The sequence below is a fragment of the Corvus cornix genome, chromosome 1 (genome assembly GCF_000738735.6).
Source record: "Corvus cornix cornix isolate S_Up_H32 chromosome 1, ASM73873v5, whole genome shotgun sequence".
NCBI classification, from domain to species: Eukaryota; Metazoa; Chordata; class Aves; order Passeriformes; family Corvidae; genus Corvus; species Corvus cornix.
In genome coordinates this window covers 2,239,502-2,257,397 of record NC_046332.1, presented here as the reverse complement: position 1 = coordinate 2,257,397, position 17,896 = coordinate 2,239,502, and the positions used below count along the sequence as shown (strand labels likewise).

Here is a 17,896-nt window from a genome sequence, read left to right as displayed (position 1 = left end):
AGGTACTGGAAGGCTGCAATTAGATCATCCCGAAGCCTTTTCCAGGCTGAATAATCCCAACTCTCCCAGCCTTTCCTCCCAGCGGAGCTGCTCCAGCCCTCTGATCATCCTGGTGTCTGCTCTGGACTCTCCAACAGCTCCAGGTCCTTCCTGGGCTGGGACTCCAGAGCTGGAGGCAGTGCTCTAACAAAAATGAGGCTCTGCAAAATTAAGAATTGAGGAAAAATTTCAGGGCACAGATGAGATTAATAATTTTCTCTACACAACAAAACCCCAAAAAATTCTGATCAAAAGCAGAAGAAAGAACTGAGCAGATTCTAATTCCCATGAAATATCCCCATTAAATATCTGTGTTGGGTTATTAATGCACTGAAGACTCAAATTTTGAATGAGGTGACTGTCTAGGTCAATGAAGGAAAAAGGTGATGTTAACCAAGTCAGTGCAATCAGATATTCAGAGATTATTATTCACAGATCTAAAGATGAGGTTTTAACTCAAGGATTGTTTTTGTCCTGTCATGGAAATGAAACTACCAAGCTTTATCTTAAAATAGGCTCCACTATCTAAAAAAAGCAATTCTAGAAACTCAGAAGTTCAGAAAATGTCAGTTTCCAGAGTAAATTAATTCATGGACCTGATCTTGTACTAATATTACCTTTTAATTTAAAATGTTACTTTCTCTTCAGGACACAATACCAGGTTTTTTTAGCTCCAAAGGAAACATAGTAGGTGCTCCATTTCATCTGCCTTCCCACAGATTTGCTGCTGTGCCAGAGAAACAAGTACTTGTAAAACATATTAAGCTTGCATAAAATTCCATTCCTTTGGCCAAATGAAGTCATGTTAGAAGACAGAATTTTGCATTGTGCCCATATTAGGAAAATTAATTCTTCGGATATATTTTTTTAATCTCTCCAGGTGGTCAAGCTTTGGAGTGCAGTAGGAGAAATGACTTCACCTTCTTCAGCTGTACTTGTTATTATTTTTGGCTGTTTCATACTTCATGAAATCTGGTTAATTATTATTGGGGGGGTTTTTTTAATACTTCTAAGTCCTTGTGGGTGAATTTTATAAAACATTTATTTTTACTGCTTATATAACGACCTACCTAAAATGTTTTTCTTGGTAGACAACTGTAATGTTTTTGCCAAAACAGATTCTATTTCAATTTTGGGAAATTGTTGGAAAGCTGATATTCCCATTTTTCAGCGGTGCCTGTGCCATGTTATTAAACTGGGCTTTATGGAGATGAAAAATTGGTCTTGACAGGAATCATAACCATTTGTTTACACTATGCTGTATGGCTTCATCCCATTTGGAATTCAGTGCCATGTCTCTCATACAGAATCCTTAACCCATGATTTCCTGTCAGCCCTCACAGGCTTCCTCTGTAAAATTCTCAAACATTTCACAGATGCATTTCCTGGAAGAGACCTAGGCCTGTGCAGGACCTGTGAATTCTCCTGTTTTGCTGCATTTGAGGAACTGGAGCCACCAGGATAACTGCAAAGACAGAACTGCTAAGAGAAGGCTGCAAGAAACCTCATAAATTCTTTCTTCAACTGAGCGAGTATCTTCCTAAAAGTAGATAATTTTCTTGCCGTCATTATTTCTAATTAGAAGATAACACTTTGGTGCTCTAATAATTAGAAACCCTGTAGTTTGTGGCCTAAATACAGAGGGGATAGGTTTTATACTCACTCTTCTGGCAAGTATGTAAACTTAAGCAATTCTTTTCACAGATTTTCTTGGTGGATTTGTAGGCAAAGAGAAGTTTTGCCCTCGTCAGCCCTTGTTCTGCTTGGCTAAATAAAACATGCTCTTAAAAGTTTCCTGTCACAAGATATTATTTTCATTTCTCTTAACACACTTCTAGACATTCTGCATTTAGGTTCAAGTCTGACTTCACCCTGAATGTGACTGGTACAAAATATTACAGATAATGCCTTACTGATGCTTTGGAGAATTGACAAGCCTCATTATCTCTTTTGGAACTTTCATGGTACATCCCAGGATCACGGCTGCACTTGCTTTGCAGAAATGTTTTTCGCCTTTTTGTGATCAGATGGTTTTCCTAAGTTTTCCTCAATAATTTCCAAATTACTGACCGCAAAGTGAGAATTCTGTAGCATTTTATTGGTTCTAAGAGTTCCCTTTTTGCATGCCTATTGCTCACATTCTGATCATTTCGTTTTAAATTGATGTCTCCTGATTTCTTGTTGTCATCACAGGGATGCCAAGGATCCTCATAAAAACACTAAGCAAAATCAGCCCCAGGAGTGATATTTCAGGGAATCACCAGCATTAACTTTGAACTTGTCACTATTCCTTTTCAGTATGGTGTATGACTAACTTATAATTAAGTTTTCTGTTCACTTCATGCTCCTGCTGCCAATTCCAGCTTAGTTCATACTTTTCCATATAACATGACATCTCCAGCTGCATGGGAGTCTAAGTAGATTAATTTTTGGTGTTTAAAAATGGAGACAGACACTGCAGTAATGTAGCCAGCTGTCCTGCCTCTGCCACACGGCCAAAATCATCACTCAGCTGTTAATTGTTGTCCCAGGTCAGTGGTACAGAGGTCCTGCTCCTTTCTTTCTTCTCCTCTTGAACACATGTCCAGACCTTTTTGCTCTAGTATTTAATATCTTCAATAGAAATGTAGAATTGTAAAATGGGTCACCTTCCACTAACCCAGCTTACTCCAAGCCCTGTCCAACCTCGCCTTGAACACTTCAAATTTTAATAATTCTTATTTTATATTATATGTTATAGCTTCTAAGACTTAGCTTTTTTAGTGATCAGTCTTTTACCCTATTTCTTTTCGACACAATATCATGCTTGAGATGGTTATTTAACCAATAAGCTTTGAAGCCTATTCCTGCTCTCATTCATTCCCTTGCTTCCATCTCTTACCTCAATCAAATATTTTCATCCCCTTCTGACCTTGGCATACTTGAATAATGGCTCATCATTAAACTAAGGCCAAAAAAAAATCATCTTTTTACTGCTTTCCTGGCTATTAAGTGAAGAGCTCTTGCTGCTGTTGATGTTAAAACCACTTGGATGTTACTAATTTCTAGTCTTTGGATAATTAACTACTTCTTTCAAGTGTCACATTTCCCAATTACCCTTTCTACCCTTCTGAGTTCCCTAACGTACCAAAAGCCAAAACATGGAGTTTATATTCCAATAAAACTCCCCATTCTCCACAGATACTGTCAGGTGAATCAGTGCTGGGTTTTACACACTGATTTTTTGCTCAGGTGAATAGCTCCAATCTCTTTTCACTTCCTTGCTTCCCTCCTGACTGATGAAAATCCTTGCCCTTACATCATTGCTGCAATACCTCATGGCATGGCTGTGGGATTATTCGACCTGCTCAGGAGAGGTCCAGGGATGACATATTCGAGAGCAGGAGTGCTGGACACTTGTTTACAGCCCTTCCTGAGAAGATCCCAGAGTGCATGTTAAGCTTTAAAAACCAACTGCCAGCTCTTGAAGGAATTATTACATCACTCCAATGCTGAAATGCAGCTGCCTCAGGGGGAAGGCAGGGAATTTTTAATAGTGCACAAAAGTATTTCAGCACTTCAGAAGAGAAAGTGAATAATGCCATAATCAACTGAGCAGAAAGGAATGTTTAGTAAGTAGTCATATATAGTTGTTTTAACTGGATTTAGGCCAGAAGCCTGGGAAAAACTTGCTGCTAATGGCAAAAATGGAATTGGGGTTTTTAGGTCACCGATGACCAAGTCCTTTGGTTTTCATATGCATTTTAAACCACAGCACCTGAAGCAGCAGGGTCGTAGTGGAACTTTCTTTTATAACTGGTTACCAACATTTCCTCCTTCAGTGGGCAGGAAAGATGTGTGATTTCCCCAGGAACTCACAAGAAATTAAGTTCTATCCAGGCCTGTACAGAGAAGCAGCAATGCCACAGTCAGGTTAGCAGGAGAGGAAATAAAACTGGAAGTATTATTCTACTATTATATATATTGATTTTGAAGTATATAAGCATACAGATATCTGTAATGGCTATAATTAAAAATCCTATTTTATGTAATATCTGTTACCCAATGATGTATATATATATTTTTTTTTTAATATATATATATATATCATATTTTTTGTGTCCTGGTTTTGTAAAGAAGCTCATAAATAGGTGATGGAAAGCTGTTGAAGCCAGGAAAAGACTCTGACTTTCTGGAGAATAGATTAGGATGGGAGACAAGGGAAGAGTAAGAATAAAAAGTGATTGAAGCTTTTAAAATAGTGAATGTTGAAAATTACATTGTATGAAAGGAAGAAATTGAAACTCTGAGTGAATTCTTGGGAACTCATAAAATTAAAGACAAAAAAGGTTTTCCCTGTCTGTATTTCCCTGTCTGTATTTCCCTGTCTGTATTTTAGTATGAAAACCTAATAAAGAGATATTTTAAAGGGTTTTTGCTTCAAAACAACCCTTGAAATGTTCTTCATAATGACATTCTGAAATCATACATTGTTCAGTCAAAAACAGAACAGCAAAATCTGGCCCATAATGAGGGATTTTATGGCAGTACAAGACAGAAGCAAACTGCCACCAATATAATCTGAGTGCAAGGGACTGTGGATGAGAGGCCGTGTTTTCTATGGCTGTCCATAACTTTATATCAAGACTCGAATTACTTTTCTTAGCTTTTTTTAAGGAAAAGTAATAGAAGAAGGCACAGAAAAGCGCAACTGAAAGAAGAAACTGAATATATTGTGGGAAGGAACCTGAAGATTAGCATATTCCTGGCTGAGTTAGGCTGATCTACAATCAGAATGTGAGATTTGTGAAGCTTATTTATTTTTGGCTTGTAACATTTTCATTGGACTACACCCAAACTGAGTCTTTGTCCAGCAACAACAAGCTCCTTAAGTTGTGCGGTTTTCACACTCACACCTGTTAATATATTTTAAAGGAAATACTAAAAATATGTTACAAGTAGAGACATAACATATGTCAGTAAGAATGAATGAGGTGATTTAGAATTGAAACCTTCAAGGTGCCTGGTTGGTGAGCCATGCTCCAAAGCACTGCAGGTTGACCTCAGCTGGATCCAGGAAAATTGCTGTGATGGATCCTTGTCACTCCTATTCCCTCACTTTGGTCTCTTAGTGTGGGGTTCAAGTTTGCAAGAAATGTTGGAAAATATTTTGTGATGTGATGGTGAGTTGAGACAAAGCCCTGGAGATTTGCATCTGCTGCATGTCAACTTGGAGGGCTGAACTCAAATATTTTTGTCCCTTTCAGCAGCAAGTCCCCATCTGGAAGCAAAGAGGGATTTGAATTGCAAAGGCTGAGAAGTTGAGGAGCAACTCACAGGGACAAATTTCCTAGCAAGAAGAAACATAGAACAAACAAAGAAAACAATAAAAATGCTCTTTGCTTTAGAAAGATCTAAACAGTTCTTGTTTTGTGTAAGATTAATTGCATTTTTTCCTTTTTTGGTGAGTCTGCAAAGGTTTTCATCAGCTGTCACCTGTATCAGTGGTACTTTGGAATATGCCAGAAGATCGGGGCGATATTTGAGCTCCTTGGCACCTTTGGTGCCTAAACACAAGGGCTGCCAGCATCTTGGGGGCTTTTGGGGACCTAATTCAGGAAAGGGAAAAGGGAGTACTAAGGTGGAGTACTGCTTCTGAAGGGAGTAAATCTATGATATCCTCACTTTGCAAACAACAGCCTTTGGAAACATAGCTTTGAAATGTAATACCCTGAGTAGATGTTCAGTCAAATATTTAGAGAGAGATGTAAGTAAGCTCTAGGAGTGAAAATTTGGGAAGGGAACAGAAACTTGTAAATAGATACACAAATAAGGTCACTCTTTAATAGGTTCACGGCAATCGCACATGGAAGAAAAACATGACAGTACACGTGTTAAAGAAAGCAAAAATAATCAATCGCTGGGAGCTGGGCTGGTGTAATTAGTAAATGTAATTCTCCCAAGTCAAATTAATTTTTTCTAAAATATGCTAGATATTACCATGAAACCTATCAAATAAAAATTCATATAGCCATGCTTTTTCATTGCCAGCTTAAAATAACAATACTGACCTTGGCATGAAGTAATTTCTTGAGATTAGTGACCAGCTTGGGTTAATGATCCTTGGCTGTGCTGCTGACCTTCATCTCCTCCCAGCCAGGCATTAATCCTCAGAAAATTTACTGCATCTTGATTGTTATTGTTCACACATGTCCAAGCCTCAGGAGCTGGGGCAAACATGTAAGTGGTGCTTTGCATCAAAACTCTTACAGCAAAAACCAAAGCAAGAACAGCTTTGGAACTTTAAAAAAATTGGAAAGGCAAATCATCTGATTTTGATCAAAGAATTAGTAACAGCCCTGACTGTGCACTGCTCTCTCTGTATGAGTCTTGGAGCAGTTATTGAAGAGAATTACAGAATACAAAAAATGTAGCCCTTGGCATTGACTATCAGGGTCAGGCATTCCTGAAACTGCCATCAACTTTGAATTTAAATGCCAAGTACAATATTTTGCCTTGATGCAATTCTTCCAAGTACCATCCATCCTCCTTGTGCTGGAAGTGGTGCAAATCAGAACAATACTTTTCTGAAGGTATGAAATGAGTGGGAAGGTTTTGGCTCATCAAGCCTTTTTCACTACCCACGGGTCACATAATTAATTCTTGCACTTAGCTACAGCTTGCAGAGGGAGATGATGAGGCAGAGGGTTTGCCTAAGACCTTATAAAAAACCATATGTAGAGTTATAATTAGAAAATGAGATGTTTCTAGTTAATACTGATGTTGGTGTTCATTCCTGAAGACTTTTTTCTTCACTGTGCTAAGGATGTGATATTTATTCACCTGATGATGGTGAACAAACCAGAGTTACCTTTTCTAGCACCAAGAATTTCATCAGAGCTCCAGATTCAGAAACAAATAGGAAGAAAAATAGGTGATATGATCCTCCTTTCTACAGTTGTTTGAACTGGCAGTTCTGGGGAAAAAAAAAAAAAAAAAAAGAAATGACACAAACCCCATGACTAAAATCAGACATAAATACTTCACTGTATCAGAGGTCTTACTTTTAAATTCAGATCTAACTAAACAACTTCTTCCTTCTGAAAAGGAACAAACAAGAAGTTTGAGTAGGAAGACATCCTAGAATATTTTAGCCATGTCAGTTAATGTCTGTAGAATTTATTTAAGCAATAACACTTTTCCTTGAAAACTAAAGGCTTTGAAGGCCTTGGCAGATCCATCTTCTTCCATTTTTTGTGACTTTCTTGTCCCAGTTATTTACCAGCTTAGGCTCTACATTGCCTCCCAGCAGCATTCTGGCTAAGGGGAATCATGAAAACCTTGGAAATGCTGTATTTTAACCAACAGTGCAGATAACCCATGAAAAATGTCAGGAATTTATTTCCCCCATAAACAATTAATCACAATGTCTTCCCAGCATTCCCATGTCTGCCAGTCTGGAGAGGCAAATACCTGAGGACAAAGAATAAAACACCTCCTAAATGTTTTATTTCCAGGGCAATTCCTGACTCTATGCAGATGTGGATGGAGCAAGTGAAGGAGTGGTTTTCCCAAGAGAATAAAAGGCACCAAAATGCTTTTTAAAGACTTCATGAAGACTGTTGTGCATTTTTTAATGACAATAAGAAGTCATCTTCCCGCACTATAAATAACTTTGTAAACCTTCCATTAGAACTATTTGCATTAACATAAGCTGTATCCAAAAATCCAGTACAGTCTTTACAAACTGAACATTTTACTGATAGTTTCCCTACTACATCTTCATAACAAAAATGTACAAACAATTTGGTTTTTCTCTAGTTCTAAGAGGATTTTACTGAGATAAAAGGAGACGTTCAGGAGTTGGTCAAAACACTAATTTTAGTGTAAATTTAGTACCTTGCAGTGCAGGGGAGGAAGAAGGAAGATTTTAAGGGAGACTGAAAGAACTTATTAAGAAAATATGAAAATAACAGGACTTCATTTTTTCAGCTGATCTGTGACACGAACTGAAAGATTTTGTTCTCCATATCTCTTTTGACCTCCTGGCATTTCACTAACATGAAGTTTATCTAAAAGTTCTTTTTTCAAATATTGGTTCTAGTGTCACACTGACATTGCAATATGATTGGTATTTTTATAAATGTCAGCGTGCAGGTAATAAACATTGATGATTTAACTAAGGGCGAAAAGTTATGGATGGCTCATCACTCAATACTATTCCAGCTCTGTCTCAATATCCCATACCTGAGGCAAGCATCCTGAAATATTTAATTATTGATTACCAACAGCCAGCTTAAAAAGATTTTGAGGAATGGAGAGCTATCAACAATGAAATACACGGTTTTGGTATCTCATCAGAGAGTTCTCTCTTTTTTTCTGCCAGAAAAGGAATATATTAATGAAGACCTCAGGTTAGTAGATAGATATAATCCTTAACTTTAGAATGCCTCACTTTGCAACAAAAAATTATTAGTTAAAATGGCTAATGTGCATGTAAAGGAAGAAGAGGGACTAAATTAATATACTCCAAAATTCAAAAAAATCCCTGCAATAAAGTTAGTGGATATCTCTGCGATAAAAGCATTTTGTGTGGAGATCTTGATGTCGGTATTTTTCTGCTTTGTTAATGATGATGTTCAGCAGTCTGCTCCAGACAGGACAGTTAAGTTCCATCTGGATGAAGGCAGCAGGGCATTGCTACCTGGCAAGAGGCCTCTGGCCATGCCTGAAGGCACACCCTGGATCAAATCCAATCCATATCCCTGACTGTGGACAAGAGCAGAAGAACAGGGCAGAAGTGTGAGGATATTCCCATTACAGCGCTTTGTCTTGCAGGACATGGAAGGCATGGAAGGAAGTGTTTCATTTTCTGATCTCCCAAAATTAGCAAGCAACATCCATCCAGGGCAGAGACCAGCCTTCCCCTCCTGATGGTGGGAGAGCAAGTCTGTCACTGCTGTGGCACAGGGAAGGACAGATTCGGACTCTTTGGTTCACAAACTGCAAATTCGGGGTCCACAGAGAGTTGGGGGAGAAGTGAGGATGGGCTGCACACACTGCTGGCCTGATTCAAAGCTATATGGAGCGCCTGACACAGCTGAGTCTTGGACAGGCCTCTAGAGGGGTCTTCTCTGACCTGTTTTCTTGTGAGAAAATAGAGAAAATGCTCAAATCTACCGTTCCACCCACTTTCATCCACCTGAGGAGTTTGGACTGTCCTTTCTCCCATGCAAGGAAGGACCAAAGCCACTGTGGTCATTCCTGATATGTCCGTAAAGATATCCGTGATAAAGCCTGCAGAGTTTTCTAGGCAATCTATTGCACATCTACACTTAAAATTAGAAAGGGCTTTTCAAAATGCCTATTCCAAACAGCTTTCTTTTCAGTTCAAGCCAGTGGCTCCTTGTTTCCTCCAAAGAAATAAGATAACTCCTTGGAATGTGTCCTGCAGTGAAAGATTGTTGTTGTGTCTGCCACTTTGGGCACTGTGGTGTTTAACACCAGCTGGAAATTCGACTCCAATAAGCCCCTGCCCTTCCTCCCTGCTCCCTCCTGTTAGAGAGGGACAAAGGCAGAGACTGAGGGTTAAGATAATTTACTGAAAGCAAACAGCAATGGGGTGAGAAATGCACAGTAACAGCAGCAACCTGTTGGAGTAGATCAAGATTAAACACAATCACACCTGATTCACTCTATATGTGCCAGAACAAGAGGAAAACAATCACTCCTTCTGCTCTAGTCACATCACATTTACTGGGCAGAAAAAGTTCCTTTCTTTGTGCAGGACGATTTTTTTTCAAAGGGTTTCTTTTTTCTCTCTAGCCCTGCCAACATTCCTTTCACATGAGGAAACTTGAACAGATTGAAGCCCTTGTTCAGAGCATGGTTTGTAGTACAAACATGTTACAGTTATCAACTCACAATGCCCAAACACACGGGGGGGCAAAAACAGACTGAGACCCCACAACATAATTTCAGAAAGTGGCACAATAAATAAGTGTTATAAAAGCAGATCACTATTTTGTGATCTATTCATGAAAACTGGTAAAACTAGTGTTGTCTGTAAGATTGAAGATATATATACTCAATAATTAAGAAGTTCAATATGAATACAGTTTTACAATATAAAATACAATTTACCTCAGCACACTTTTGCTTCATCTGTTCGGATTCCACAGGTTAGCTTTATAACACAGCCAAGGAGACAAGAGTTATTATGGAAATTCCACCTGTCCCCACTGGTATGTACCCAAAACTGAGGCCAAGTCTAGCATGATGTCAAAATGATTCCACTCACACAAGAACAACATTAGCCTAACTGCAAGCATTTGATGTTATCCAGACACTTCTAGAAAAGGGAGAAAAGCTAAACTGGGCTGAATTTTTGCTAGGGAAAATATGCAAAAATGAGATGCTATGATTTCTGCTGAGTATTCATCAGTGAAAAAAATTTTTTTTAGCCTTCTCATGTAGAGTGGGAGACTGCTAAGCAAAGGCATGAGAGCAGTATATACACATCTTGTATCCTAGTTGAACAATATGATGAATTCCAAGCACTTATGCACATGGTTAAGATGCACATTCATGGATCAGCTCCTGGAAGCCTTACCTTCTGAGAGGACAGAACAAAGCAACCATCATTTAGATGTAGTGCTGTGCCAGTCCCAAGGGGGTCTTCTAAGAGAATAAAAATCTCTATTTGTTTGCATGTGGCCACTCATATTCGTTTTTAAGCTGTCTGAGTTTTTGTGGAGGTTTTTTGCATAGCATGTCTGAAATAGGAACTGTTTGGAACAGAGTACTGGGTTAGATTTTTCAAGATTGTTTCGATTTTTCCTTAAAAAAAATGAGTGGGCTATCAACAAATAAACTGGCAGAGAGGGAGGTCTGAACCCACAATACACTGGTTTTTTCAGTGGCAATGATTCCATCCATTCCATTAGTGGGGAACTAGGTTACTAAGACAAAAAAGATTGTCACCACTCAGTGATTTAATGGATGATTTCTGTTTCTCCATTCAATTGCTGAGTCATCCCTTTTTGGTGTCCATAAGGTTTGTTAAGGTCAGAGCTTCTTTCTGGTGTCACGTTGCAACTGAATTGATTAGGGTAATAGTTCAGATGCAGCTCATGAATGGATATTTTTCCCCTGAAAGAGATATTTAGGTGAGGACATTCAATATTAATTTGGGCAGATTTATCAAGAATACAGGACCAAGGAAAAAAAAAAAGGAGAAGGAAAAAAAAAAAAGAAAGGAAAAGTTCCAGTATTCCCTGGCAGATAAATCTGTAGTGACTAATTGTATCTGATGGTTGTAGTAGCATTTTGCTAAACAATGTTTATAGTTCCTGTAGTGTATAAATTTGGCAGGACACTGTTGTTCCTTGAGAACGTGGAATTCAAATGCCTCGACGCTGGAAACATACTGTAATTAAAATTGCTGTTTTATTAATGGGTGGTTTGTGAGCTATGTGACCCTCCACTCCAGCAAAACTGGAAATAGTCCCAACACAGTTATGCCTGAACTGAAATAAGACCTAGAAATTTGACATGAGTGCAGGGAAAAAGCATCTGCATGGGTCAGAGAGTATAAGCATGGAAATATATGAGATTTTTAATTGAAGCTCAGAGAATAGTTTTAAAAATGCAAGTAGTCTGAAATCTGCATAATTTCCTCTGCCAGTCTATACACGAGACGATCCCTGAAATTTTTTAGGAGGGCACTGATGAGTTCAGTGGGAGCTCTGTTAAGCTCCAGCATTCCTAACACAATGCCAGAGCACAGGCAGTAGAAGGTGCTCTTGTAACAGCAAACAGCGGTGCTGGATTTGACCAGTGAGGGCTCAGAATCCTCCTGCCCCTCATGCACCCTGTGTTCCAAAAGCCGTGGAGCCAAAGGATTGCTCAACCTGATTGTTTTTAATCAAACAAGGCCAGCTTTAGCCACACTGAAGTGTATAGAGAGAGAATTCCTTCATGGTCTGGGGACTTACCCATTGCTTTGCTCACTTTCTCCAGTCCTCTATCCACATATCCACAGCACCTGGTTTATCCCACACCCCTGGAAGTTCTGACAGCTCTGATGGTGCAGAATATTTCTTTATTTAAATAGATTATAAAAGTTGATTTCTACTAATATGGTTTTCATACATACCCATTAGGATAGGTGAGTGTGAAACAACTTTTACTGCTTCACAGTGTCAGATATTGGGAATTCTGTTCCTGCAGTCTTCAGGAAAGGGAGCTGAGCTTTTTCCTGAGCAGCTGTTAATGGTGAATGGGAGAAAACTCAACAGTTTTTCAGCTGTTTTAATATCCCCCCTGTTTTTATCTGAGCATTGCACCTACAACAGAGCTGGCGCTTTCCAAGTGCTTTCAAACGCCCAGGTAAAACAGAGCATGAAATTGTGAAAAAGGACCTTGTGACTGGACAGTTGTTGTGGTTTCTGGTTGCCATTGTTGGATCTCAGCAGTCACAGAATGAGGTCTGCGGAAGGGAAACAGATAAGTAACACATGTTAAGTGAGCTGGAACATTTGAAAAAAATGGTAACATTTTTCTTTAGACATTAATGGATGAATTTCAATTGTCCCTTCAAGGCTTAAAACAACTTACAGCTGTTACTTGCTAGGGGAAGGCCTATTTTAATTCTTGCTATGCCCTGGAAATGACTGTGTGTTTTCACTCTCATCTTAGTATCAGTAAACCAATACTCCTAGAATTATTCTTTAAATAAGTCCTTTCTATGGATTTTTATAGTTCATGGTGATTCCCTGTCTGAAGAAGAGTAAGTGCTCATGAGATTTTTCCTGGAATTTAAAGGAAGAAATTGTCTTGGGTATCTTTTACAATAGTGTTTCATGATTAATGACAATATTAGTAGCCAGACAAACCAAAAGGGCACATGCTTTAAGAAGCCCCAAACGTCACACATATGGATTAATATGTAAGAACTTGTTAATGCTTAGAAGAAAAAAGGAAACTGATGTTTTGAAGTCACAAGACCAAGTTTTTTTTTCCTTTTACATCTCAAATGTGATTCTTTATTTACAGCCCACTGCAATTGTGCTCATTAGCTATGACTGAAAAGCTGTGCCAACAGGTTTCCATTTAAAAAAAAATCAAATAAGAAGAAGAAGAAAAGGAAATGTAGAATTGCATGATCATATGTCTAGTTGGTTGTTTCTGAAGCAAAAATTGGTGCATTGCAAGGCACAGAATTCCAGGTTCAACAGGCATTTCCCTAAATGAACTGTCCTATTCTTCTGCACAATATAGAGATATTATCCCTTTAATAGTATTGGCCTTTAAGCTGGCACAGTAACCCACACATCTTCAAACTGTACCACCAGACATCTTGATGCTTTGTTTGGCAGAACATTTGAACAGAGAAAATGTGACAGGTAAAAATGATGAATTCACCTGGAGAATTATCCCTGTCTCCTAAAAGACAATCCCACTTGTTACAAGCCTAGTCACTGCAATTGTATCTTCTAGTAGTTGAAGTTACCATAGAATGATAAAATCACAGGATGGTTTGGGCTGGAAAAGATCTTAAATATGATCTGGTTCCAACCCCCCTGCCATGGGCAATGATGCCTTCCACTAGATTATGTTGATGCTTAAAGTAGCACGAATTTATGGAAATGATGCACTGGGCACTGCTTCTGCTGCCTTAGAGACAGGACCAGTAGGGACCAGTGTGTTCCCACACTCTCAGCAGTTTCCATTTGCTTTTTCCCATGTGTATCCTTCACAAAATTCACTCCTTAAATGGCTCTGGTGTTCCCCCAGCCACTTCCCTCCCCACCCCCCATCAGAGGACCGATGGTCACCAAGGGAAAAGAGCCAGGCTGCATTTTCTTCTTAGACATATTTTTGGCAAATGGGCAGAGAGTCGAGAGCACAAATGTTACAAAGTGTAATTGCCAAGTCACAAGGCATTTTCCTGATCTTCTTGCTCCTCTCAGCTCTGTCTGATACAGAGATCACTCGCTGTCACCTTTGCCAGCAGACGTTGGGTCTTGTGCTTCCAGCATCCTCCTCCTATTTCTGGAAGTTTTCTTTTCATCATCCAGGTGCCTGGGCAACCAGTGTGGTTCAGGTGCCTCCTGTCCCAGCAGCAGACAGAGGAGTTTCAGGAAGGTTCGTTGGCCTTTTTGAGCCACACATGATGTTATTTATGAGCAGACATTACTGCACCAATCAGAGGCAGACAGGAGCCAGGAGAACGCAAGCACTGTGCAAACCCCACACACATTTATGCCACGAATCCTGATGTCCAGCACCCCCTTTGACCTCATGTTCCACTTCCTTAGGAACACAACCTGCTGGCCATGCTCCACCAGGCAATGTTTATGCATGTGATCTCTGAGACACTGATGACATAATTAAGACATCTCAAAAAACAGGCAGGCTTTGCATTCTCACGTCTGGAAGCTCTAGATTTGCGCTTGGAAGTCCCCTGATGTCTCTCAGAAATGCAGGTTTCTGTTTTCCAAATTTTAGTTTAAAATGAGCAGAGCAGGATTTGTGCTGGGTCTGGGTATGTCCAGTTCAGCACGTTATAATTAGTTAGCTGATTTCACAGAATCATGTGGCGTGCAGCAAGTGATTGCAAAATGACTAGTAAATGAATCCATAAAAAATGGGGAGCTTTGGCCCATGATGGATTTCCAAACAAAAGCCTTGGATGCTGAATGTTCTTTTGATTTTTAACACCTGTAAGCCACGGAGATTTATTTCTCCACCACACTCCTGGCCTGAAAATTTATTTTGTTCATATTACAATCAGGCTTATTTGGGGCTTAAGGTTTAACTTCTGGATAAGCTTCTAGATGCAATTATTGTTTTAAGATGGGGTGTTGTACCTATTCCAGTGATGCTGTGCTGCTTCAGCAGATTTTTCATTCTCATGCATGCATTTATTTTGTAGTTTATCTTGGCCTTACAGGAAACATTCTTCATGAATCTCTTTAAATCCCAGAGCCTTCACCTTTATAGGGCTTTTACATGCATTCTTATAGGAAAGAATTTCTGACGGGCTGTAAGAAGTCTGATAATTTTATTTCTGATCTGGACATTGGGGCTGTGCAAGTGTGCTGTAAGAGGCTCTTCCTTATTTTCCTATTCCTTTTTACCCAGTTGGCTCAGTGAACTTGCAGTAACTACCACATGTGACATCTGAATTTAGGACTCCCCTGGCACTCAGTAGAGAGTGAATTGATGTCACTACAATAATACAGTAGATTTTTTTGTTTGCAATATATTAAAACATGCTTTTTATTTTCATGTATTTTTGTTCTCCTCTTGCGTTCAAACTATTTCCAGCAATTAGAGGAGAACATTGTAAATTCTCTTCTGATTTATGGAGCTTGAAATAATTTTCTCCAGTGGAACTTATCCTGCTGGTTGTATGGTCAGCACATGTTAAACACTTACTCTGTAAAAGCACTGCTAAGCTCATTAAACTCAGGAGAAAACCCCTAGGAATTTAAGAGGAGCTAAAGTAACAATGTTAATTTAAAATAAATTGAGGGTTCGCTCTGTTTGAAAATGGATAACTGAAAAATATCTGCAGGTGGATGAGAGGCTGGACATGCCCTGGCTGCATGGTCTGGGAGCCCAGAACCCCTTTCTATGATTCTATTTTAATTATTGAATTTATTTAAAGTAGGGACATTCCTCTACATACCTCAGCATTCTTTTATTTTCTAATAAAAGAGTTTCTTTGCTTTTCTTCAATTTTATTTTTAAATGCTGTTTGGATTTGTTAACAGTTGATTGCTTACCTTGGAAAACAAGCTTCAAAAAAAAAAAATCCAAAGCAAAACGTTTTTGTACAGTTCTTTAGAGCGAGGATACCAACAGAGTGACCTGTAGTGTTTAATTAATAGACACAATTTGCTATTTATTGACTTGTGGATTTAATTGGTAGTGCTGTAAGAATTCCAGGAGTAGCTTAAGATTTAAATTCCTCCGAAAATATATTGCCAAGTTGTTCTGCCTCAAATCTGCAAGAAGAATGTTTTTGTTTATTCAGCCTTTTGAGTGCTTCGTCCACATATTTCTGACTAGAGCTGATCTGGGTTTTTGCTGAGGGAAAAGGTTCTCTCCAGACCTTGATCAGGGCCAAACCACACATGTTTGTATGCAGATGGATGTACAGGAGGCAAATTACAGTCTCCTGAAGCGAGGAGGGAACACTGATGCTGTTTGTTTCAGGTGCAGTGTGAACTTGCCTCCTGAGTGGCTGTACAAAGAGAGAGCTGGCCTTCCTCTGAGAGTTTCATTCCAGGGTAGAGGGATTGTACTGGAGTGCACAGTTCAGTAAAAAAGTGAAAACTCAGAAGCCAGCATGGCTTGAGTTGTGTTGAACGTGAAGTTCTGTGATTTGTTTTCTAACCTGAAAAAGCCCCAGAAGGTGTTCTGCAGAAATCTCAGCAGAATTGTAGCAACATGTTCCTACCTGGATCACCTCTAGCAACAACTAATGAAAAGCAGGAGTCAGCTTGTAGAACTTGTGGAGATGGACTTCTTGGCAGTGCTGGTGCCACCTTCCTTTCATCCAGGCACCTGATAACCAGGGCACAGGGTTATCACACCCTCTCTCATGGGCTTTGAACCTACTTCCTCTGCCAGAGGTGCCAGGGAGAGATTCCACTCTAGACCAGGCTTCTTGGGCAGTGAGTTCCTCAGTTAAGAAAGCTCAGCCAACTCACAGCCCTTTTAGCTCATTAATACATCACTGATAGGGGCCTCAGCACCAGTGGCTCTGACTTGTGCCTCCTGTGCTGCTTTGCTTGCTGATTTCTGCAGTCCCACATGCACACCCAGTTTCTTGGAGTGACCTTTCTTCTAATTTTTCGCCCCTGTTCTTCCCTTTCTACTTCATCCCTTGTCCTTTGTTTTTGTCACCCTACCAAAACAAAGGATTGACAACCCCTGAACAGCAGATCATAAAATCACAACAGAATTTGCACAGAATAGGGCTTTCTAACATAAAGTGCCTTTACTTGTTCTGGTTTTGAGCTCTGTCTTCCGGGAAAGACTGTACTTACATTTGTGGTTTTTAAGTTATTCCTTTCCCTGTCTCTGGAGAGCTGCCTGCTCTTCTCACTGTTCCAGCACTGCTTTTCTCCCTGTTTCTGCCTGCACATTGCACTGCTTTCTCTGAGTGCTGGGATGGCTCTGCACTCTGATGAGGTGGAGTGGAACACTTCATAACAAAAGACAAAGTTGTGTTGGGTTTTCTTGGCCAGGCTTGGTTTCAGGATTGGTGAGGGAAATTTGAAACCAGGATATACCTAGGTGGGTCAAGAATTTAGCAGCAGCTTGAACAGGCAGGAATTTCTGCAGGGATACAAGAAAGGAGTTTGTATTTCATATTTCTTATGAAAATGGAAGAAAGTCCAAATCAACTAAACAAGCTCCCTAAAGCCTTTCCTGTTATTTATAAAAATCCTAAGACATCAAGTTGCAAAATTAAGCACCTAATTTAGGCAGTGCCAGTCATAAGATTTTCTGGCCAATCTCAATACCTCTGAATTATGATTCTGTTCTGCAAGAATTCTGGCCCACCTCTCATTTGCAGCGCATGGAAGACTGCAAAGAAGTTCCATATTTCGCTTATATGTGCAAGAGAAGAGGACTTGTTTTTGCAAACTAAGTGTTCATCTCACACTGGTCGAAGAAAACTCTGCACATGTAGTGTCTTAGACCTTGCCTGCAGTTTATTACATGTCTCCTGCTGAAGAGAGGGGTTATTCCCTGTCCCAACTGAGTAGCTTTGCCTTGGGTTGCACAGAGGAACCTTCAGCAAGCTCATATTAACCACGTGCAAGAGACTTTTTGCTGAATTGGGCCTAGAATTGGG

The 17,896-nt window shown here is 39.5% G+C and overlaps 1 long non-coding RNA gene across 1 annotated transcript; it reads right to left on the bottom strand.

Annotated features, from left to right (window-relative positions):
* Window positions 1–60: 60 nt before the first annotated feature.
* LOC109144577 lies at window positions 61–6,543 on the bottom strand. Its single transcript, XR_002045430.1, has 3 exons — window positions 6,090–6,543; window positions 3,797–3,920; window positions 61–200 (listed from the first exon to the last, which is right to left on the bottom strand). It is a non-coding gene; the product is annotated as an uncharacterized LOC109144577 (long non-coding RNA).
* Between the last annotated feature and the right edge of the window lie 11,353 nt (window positions 6,544–17,896).